Source organism: Alexandromys fortis, unplaced genomic scaffold (genome assembly GCF_014885135.2).
Source record: "Alexandromys fortis isolate MF-2015 unplaced genomic scaffold, M_Fortis_MF-2015_v1.1 scaffold_197, whole genome shotgun sequence".
Taxonomy (NCBI): Eukaryota; Metazoa; Chordata; class Mammalia; order Rodentia; family Cricetidae; genus Alexandromys; species Alexandromys fortis.
This window is the reverse complement of record NW_026068072.1, coordinates 928002-936369: the sequence shown is the minus strand read 5'-3', so window position 1 is coordinate 936369 and position 8368 is coordinate 928002.

The following is an 8368-nucleotide window of genomic DNA, read 5'->3' as shown; positions in this document are numbered from 1 at the left end:
GTCCTCGCTGCGCCAGGGCGAGCCTGGGCATGGCCCTTACATGGTGGAGCCGTGCCGGCGTGCCGGCTTTCAGCACCGGGATGCTGGACAGCTCCACCGCTTCCTCCCCGGGCAGCGGCTGGGGGAGGGAGCCCTACCCGGGAGACAAAGCCGCCGCCGCCAGGAGACCGACGGGAGTGGGCGGAGGACGAGGGGAGGGCTGCGCGGTAGAGGGGGCGGGGCGAGCCCTGCTGCTCCCAGGAGCCCACGGTTCGCTGACTGGGGGTGTCTGCGGGGGCACCCCAGCCTGCCAGATGATGCCTCTCTCTCTGAATGCTTGTAGGAATTTTTTTAGTGTTCTGGAAGATTAAGCTCTGGGATGGAGTACAGGTTTTTGAAAATGTACTCCATGTATTACACCACTGTGTGCTGAACACCAACTGAGTGCCAGTCACAGTAACAGGCTGTTGACAGAACGGAGCTGAGGGCCTGATGAAATGACCTACGAAAGGAAAGGCCAGAAGGCGGAAAGGTAACTTGCTTGTTCTTCACAGTCTGACTAGAACTTCAACCCCTTCGATTTTCATACATATATCTCAGGTGCCCAGAAGAGTGTGCCTGGCACACAGAACGTCCTTAGTAAACATCCATCCTGGCTGTGGTGGCACAAGGGAGGGTTAACCAGGAGGAAAGCCCCCGAGGTTACTAACAAGCTCAAGGACAGATGGGTACATATCAAAACTGTGTCTCAGAACTTAAGCCAGGCGTGGTGGTGCACAACCTTGATGCCAGCACTTGGAGGCAGAGGCTGGTGAATCTCTGTGAGTTCCAGGCCAGCTAGGGCTACAGAGTGAGATGCCACAGAGAGAGAATAGCAACAGTGAGCAATCCTCAATTCTACTGGGGTGGGCCTGGTGCCCGGATACTTAAAGAGCTCCTCAGAAGCCCAGAGTGGAAACTTCTGGTCCTTGTGTGAAGAAATGGAGAAAAGAATTCAGCTACCAAGATGGCAGCTCCTATGCTTCCCATGTATGACAGCCATGACTGGAATGAAGATCACAGGACAGAAGAAAGAGAGAAACATCTTTTTCTAATTTTTTACAGTTTACATGTATGCACATGTGTCTGTGTGTGTGTGTGTGCCTCTAGAAGTCAAAAGAGGGTATTTGATTTCCTGGAACTTGAGTTTCAGGCCCCCAACACAGACCCTCTGGAATCAATGCAAGTGTTCTTTGTTACTGAGCCAACTTTCAAGCCCCCACCACCTTTAAAAATACGGTTTTTTATTGTATGTGTTTGCCTCCATGTACGTATGTGCACCATGTGCATGCAGTGCTTACAGAGGCCACAAGAGGGCATCAGATCCCTTGGAACTGGATATACAAATGGTTATCAGCTACCATGTGGGTGCTGGGAACCAAACTCAGGTCCACTGGAAGAGTAGCCAGAGCTCTCAACCATCTCTATAGTCCCCTCCCCCCAACAATTTTATTCTTTTTCTTTGTTTTTTTAAACTTTATTGCTAACCAACTAGAAGAGGAGTTGGTCCAGGGTACAAGGACACCAATCTGAGAACTGGAAGTCATTGTTATTTCCAAGGCAGATAGAGAGGCAGGCAGACAGACAACACACACTCAAGAAGAACCCTGAGCCAGGTGTGGTGGTCCAGGCCTGTGATCCTCACCCTTGAGGCCTGTCAGGTCAACAGAGTGAGACTTTGTCTCAAAACCATAAAAGTCAAGGGCTAGAGAGATTGCTCCATGGTTAGAGCACTTGCTGCTCTTTCAGAGGACCTAAGTTTTGTTCCCAGCACTCACTTCACATGGCTCACAACTGCCTGTAACTCCAGTTCTAAGGATCTGATGCCTTCCATAGTTACCTGTACACAGATGTGTGTGTGTGTGTACACACACATACACACATGCACACACACAATAAAAATTAAATGGAAACAACAAAAGCTAAAAACTAAGCAATCAAACAAAAACCTTGAAAATCTGGAGTAGAGTGTTCCAAACACCCAGGGTGTTCTGTTTTGTTTTTGTTTTTTGAGGCAGTTTTTCTCTGTGTAGCCCTGGCTCTCCCAGAACTCACTCTGCAGACCAGGTTGGCTGATCTACCTGATGCCTTCTTCACCCAGGGTGTTTTGGTTTGGGTGGTTTTTGTTTTTTTTGAGACAGGGTTTTTCTGTAGCTTTGGAGCCTGTCCTGGCACTCACTTTGTAGCCCAGGCTGGCCTCAAACTCACAGAGATCTGTCTGCCTCTGTCTCCCAATTGCTGGGATTAATCCCAGGATGTTCTTATCCTCCATTGTTCCCAAGATTCTTCAAAAAAGTTTCCATGAAACAGGTTCTGGTCTATCTCTGTGACATGAGGAAACAGGTCTTAGAACCATAAAGAATTCACACAGACACTTGACCAGGTAGGGGTTGCTTTGAACTTAAAGATCTGTTTCTAAGGACTGCATCCTCAAGTTCCAGGCTCTCTTGGAGATTCTCAAACAAAATCACCCTGTGTGGGGATAGGTGGAGGGATGAAAGGAGGGAGGGAGTGGGAACTGGGATTGGTATGTAAAATTAAAAAAAATAATTTGTTTTCTTTTTTAAAAAATTAAATAAAGCCAGGTTGTGGTGGTGCATGCCTTTAATCCCAACACTCGGGAGGCAGAGGCAGATGGATCTCTGTGAGTTTGAGACCAGCCTGGTCTACAAGAGCTAGTGCCAGGACCGGCTCCAAAGCTATAGAGAAACCCTGTCTCAAAAAAAAAAAAATAAAAGTAAAATAAAATAAATTTTAAAAAGAAAAAACAATTCTGTGTTACTAAAACACCAGATAATGATTGGGAAACCTGTCTTCTAGATACTCTTCAGGACATAGAAAAAAGTGACTAAAAACTGCCACTATAGGGGGAACTGTCTTTGAAATTTCCTGTTTCATGGAAAAGTCTGCTGGATACTATGGGCCTGTATGCTGAAGATGGATGCCCCAACGGTACAGAAGAACTTTGGGTGACTTTCCAGGCAGTGAGAAATCTCTGTCAATTCTGGAGTTTTAGAAGTTGCTTACAATAACTTATTGTTTTCTTAGGTAATATTATATCCTTCTGGAGTCTTTGATGGAGTTAAAGAATAGATAGATAGTTATAGTTTTCCTTAGATATGATAAAAGATAAAGTAGATATAAATATTATAGCTATAATTCTTGCTTGATACTTGTCTTGTTAATGTAATTTTACTATGTTAAAGTTAAAACAGAAAAGGGGAGGTGATGTGGGATTTCCCTCTGTATTCTGTAATTACCATTGATTAATAAAGAAAACTGCTTTGGATCTATAGCAGAGCAGTACTTAGTTAAGCATGGAAAGCTAGGCTAAATTCTGGGATGAAAAAGGGCGGAGATAGAAAAACCATTGAGCTGCTGCCAGAGACAGACTGCTAAAACTTTGCTGGTAGGCCACGACCTTGTGGTGATGCACAGATTAATGGAGATGGGTTAAATTAAGATGTAAGAGTTAGCCACTAAGAAGCTACAGCTAATAGGCCAAACAATAATTTAAATAATATAGTTTCTGTGTGATTATTTTAGGGCTAAGTGGCTGGGAACTAACCAGTGGCTGTCTTTGCAACAAGATAACTTGAATAAACTCAAAACTGAGAATCCAATTATAGTGTGATAGCTTGCATTAGTGTGACAAGTTACCTGAGAAAAAGACTTAGAAAGTGTGTGTGTGTGTGTAGTGTGGGGGGGTAGTGTGGGGGGTAGTGTGTGTATGTGGGGGGGTAGTATGTGTGTATGTGTGTGTGTAGCATGCGTGGGTAATGTGTGTGTGTGTAGGTAGTGTGTGTATGTGTGTGGGGGTAGTGTGTGTGTAGATAGTGTGTGTGGGTAGTGTGTGTGGGTAGTGTGTGTATGTGGGGGGGTAGTGTGTGGGTAGTGTGTGTGTAGATAGTGTGTGTGGGTAGTGTGTGTGGGTAGTGTGAGGGGGTAGTGTGTGTATGTGGGGGGTAGTGTGTGGGTAGTGTGTGTGTAGATAGTGTGTGTGGGTAGTGTTGTGGGTAGTGTGTGTGGGTAGTGTGAGGGGGTAGTGTGTGTATGTGTGTGGGGGTAGTGTGTGGGTAGTGTGTGTGTATGTGTGTGGGGGTAGTGTGCATGGGTAGTGTGTATATGCGCGCTCATGCATGTGTGCTTGCATGTGGGGGGTAGTGTGTATGTAGGTAGTGTGTGTGTGTGTTTCTCAAATGTTCAGAGATGTCAGTCCATGCTCATTCAGCCTGGGATGAGAAGGCAACGCCATTGCAGAAGCCAGTGACAAAGGAAAGCCGCTTGCTTTAAGGCAGCCAGGAGGCAGAGGGCAAGGGCCTGGAGCCCAGATGCAACCTTCAAAGGCTGATATAGGGGCTGGAGAAAGCAGGATCCCAGTTCAATTCTCAGCACCTTGTCTGGGAACTGAAAGCAAAACAAAAAGCCATAAAAGCCAGGGGATAGAGAGATGGCTGCGAGGTTATGAGCACTGCTGCTCTTCAAGTCCTAAGTTTACTTCCCAGTACCCACAGCAGGTGGCTCACTACTGCCTGTAACTCCAGTTCCATGGGAATCTGACGCCCTCTTCTGGCCTCCTTGAATACTGCACACACATTCACATACACAATTTCAAAGAATAAATACAAAAATGTAAAAAGCACACTCCAAAAAGCTGATCTCTCCCTCAAGGTCCGAGCTCCTAGCATTTCCCCTGCCTTCCAAAGTCAGGAGCCTCTGGAACCATTGCTTTGAGTACATGGCCTTGGGGACATCACACATCACCTAGCAGAGGGACTTTGAAAACCCATCAGTGTCTGTGGACAGAGCGACATTTGCGCCTAACAGCCTGTAGCCATCTCTGTTAACTCTCTCACATGTGTGCATTTGTGGTGTGTGTATTTGTTTGTGTTCACACATGTAGGGTTGCACATGTGTGTGAAGGTGCATGCACTTGTGTGTGTGCACAGGTGTGGAGGCACAAGGTTGGCATCCAGTGTCTGCTTTGGAGGTTCTCTCTGAGGACTTTCCTAGATTCCAGAACTAACTGTTTCAGCCTGTCCGTCTAGTCAGTTTGCTCTTGGGCTTCCCTGTGTCCACCTCCTATGCCAGGACTTCCTGGAGGCCTCCAGTCCTACTGGGCACTTTATGTGGGTCCTGGGGATTCAAATTGCTGTCCTTACAGCTGCACATCAAGTGCTTAACACGTCGAGCCATCTCCCTACCCCCTCTGGGCTACCTTTTACCTCTTGTTTGTTTATTGCAGTCTGTACCACCCATACTCATTCATAGTCTACCCCACCACTGCCCTATAGCACACCGGGTAACATGACCCCTAGCCTCAGCTGAGTGGTCCAGGAGGTTGACACTATCCTAAAGGTGTCCAGTGTAGGCCTGGAGATGTGACTGCTGGCACAGGCTTGCCTGGCATGCATGAAGATCTGGATTCCAACCCCAGCACTGAGTAAAACTGGATACAGCTGTGCAAGCCTATCATTCCAGCACTCATGAAGACCAGGAACCTAAGGTTGTCCTTGCCTACACACTGGGTTTAAGGCTCTGCCTCAAAATTTATATACATGGCTGTGTGTGTGCATGTCTGTTATGACATCATCTATATATGTATATATATATGCACATATATATTACATGCAATGCAAACACTGGTCAGTAGCATCTGGTCTTCTCAATGATAGACTTCTCAATGAGTCTATCATCTTCTCAATGATAGACTCAAATGCTCTTGAGTTACAATGCAACCCCATGATAATTAGCTTTGTCAACTGAACACAACGTAGAGTCACCTGGGAAGTGATTCTCAATGGGAATGGTCTACATTAGTGCGCCCTATGTGTCTTTATTTTTATTTTATTTTCATTATTATTATTTTGTTTTTTTTTTCAAGACAGAGTTTCTCTGTGTAGTCCTGGCTCACCTAGGACTCGCTCTGTAGACCAGGCTGGCCTCAGACCCAGAGATCCCCCTGCCTCTGCCTCCTGAGTCCTGCGATTAAAGGCATGTGTCACCACCACCTGGCTGTCATTCTGCTCTTGGCTACTGATGTTTTGTAACACACCACCTGAAGGTCCCACCACTGTGGTTTCCCCCAAACAGCAGCCTGTAACTTGGAACTGTGAGCTGAAAGAAACTCTTTTTGCCCTCAGATGCTTTTCATCAGGACAGTTCATCACTGCGAAAGAAGTTAAACTGGAACAGACCCGCCCTGGACTCCCATCTCTATCCTCAATGTATTCCAAAAGCAGGAACTCGAACAGATACCTGTGCACCAATGTTTAAAAGCAACACCTTTCTCTGAAGCTGAGAGGGGGGCCTGGGGTGTAGCTCAGTCGGGAGAGTGCTCAACTAACACGCATGGGTTCAATTCCCAAAAGTGCACAAAAGTGGCCATGGTGGCACACACCTGCAACAGCAGTATTCGGAAGGGGGAGGTAGGAAGAGCAGATCTCAAGCTCATCAAACGTGTGTTCATCCACAAAGAATGAAGTCTGATAGAAGCTGGACAGTGGATGCACCTTGAAAACATTATGCTAAATGAAAAAAGCTGAGCATAAAAGGCTCAGAGGTTAAGAGCACTGACTGGTCTTTCAGACAACCTGGGTTCAATTCCCAGCACTCACATGTGGCTCACAACATCCATAATGAGATCTGGTGCCCTCTTCTGGCCTGCAGACACACATGGAGACAGAACACTGTATCCATAATGTTTTTTTAAGGTCAGACGGTATTGAATTCACACAGCATGTAGAAATGACAAATCCATAAAGACAAAATGTGAAGCAGACGCTATGGAGAGACTGGGAAATCACTCTTTGATTTAAAAGTTATATGGAAGCTAGAGTGTGTTCCTTGTGTCACGGAACTAGTGCACTTATAAACTGGGCTGGCAAGATGGCTGAGCAGGTAAGGGTGCTTGCTACCAGGCCTGGTTACCTGGGTTTGAACCCACATGGTGGAAGGAGAGAACAAAGTCCCTCAAGTTGTCTTTTAATGTGCCACATTATGACACATGCCTCTCCAGTAAATAAATGTAATATTTTTTAATTGGCTAAAGGTTGTAAAATGGCTCAGTTGCTATAAAAAACAATATAAACTGGTCTGAAAAATAATTACAATATAAATCTGTGATCTTGCTGGGTGGTGGTAGCTCACGCCTTTAGTCCAAGCACTTGGGAGGCAGAGACAGGTGGATCTCTGTGAGTTCAAGGCTAGCTTGGTCTCCACATTGAGTTCCAGGACAAGCTCCAAATGGTACAGAAAAACTCTGTCTCAAAAAAAAAATCTGTTATCTCATTACTTGGTACAGATCCAGAAGGACTGAAAACGAGGCCGTGTTTATTGCCAAGAAACGGGAACAACTTGAGTGTCCACTGAGAAGAAGATAGAGGAGAGGAGCTAGTACTTACAATGGAATGTTATTTTGCTATAAAAAAGACTTTATACCAAGCAAACTAAGCCAACCACCAAGACTCTTCCCACGAGAGTACTGGAGACAGCCAACCTCATAGGCTCAGAAATAGAAGGTACTTCCTAGGGTGAAGGAGGAGGGATAGGGAGAGTTGCTCAAAACACACACAGTTTTCAGGAGAGAAACGCCACACAGCAACGTGCTCATGCAAGGCAGGAATTATAATTGTATTTATTTATTATACATTTGACAGCAATTCATCACCTGAGAAATATCTGGTTTGTGTTCGTGTTTTGCTGTTTTTAAGAGTGATTCTAAGAACCGTTATGTAGGACTTTGTAGGAAGTATGAACCTAATAGAAACATTTTTTAAACACTGCATTTTAATTTATTGTGTGTGCACATGGATGTGTGTGCGTGTGTATGTGTTCCAGAACGTATATGTGTGTTTTTGTATGTGTATCTGTGTCTGTGTGTGTGTGTGTGCGCGCGCGCGCGCGCGCGCGCGTGTGCACCAGAGCATATTTAGGGAGGTTAGGATAACTTTGGTTCTCTTTTACCGTATGGTCCTAGGGACTGAACTCAGGTTGTGAGATCTGGGGGCAGGCGCCTTTAGGTGCAGAGCCATTTTGCCAGTCCACATTTTTTTTTTAAATCAAAGATGGAAACATCTAATTTTTAAATCTCTCAGTTTAATAACAGCCTTTCCACAAGAAACATGACCCAAGCTCTGTCCTGAAGGCGGAGCGTCTGCGTTTTTTTTTTTTTTTTTTTTTTTTTTAATTGAGAAGCGTCTGCGTTTTTGACTGTAGCCTGAGCTTATTCTGAAGCAGTCCACAGCCCGGAAAGCCTCCCTTAGCAACGAATCAGGCCGCGGTTGCTAAGGGAAAAGGAATCGGTAAGAGCTTGTCCGTCCACTATTGCGGTCCGGCAACAGCAACTTCC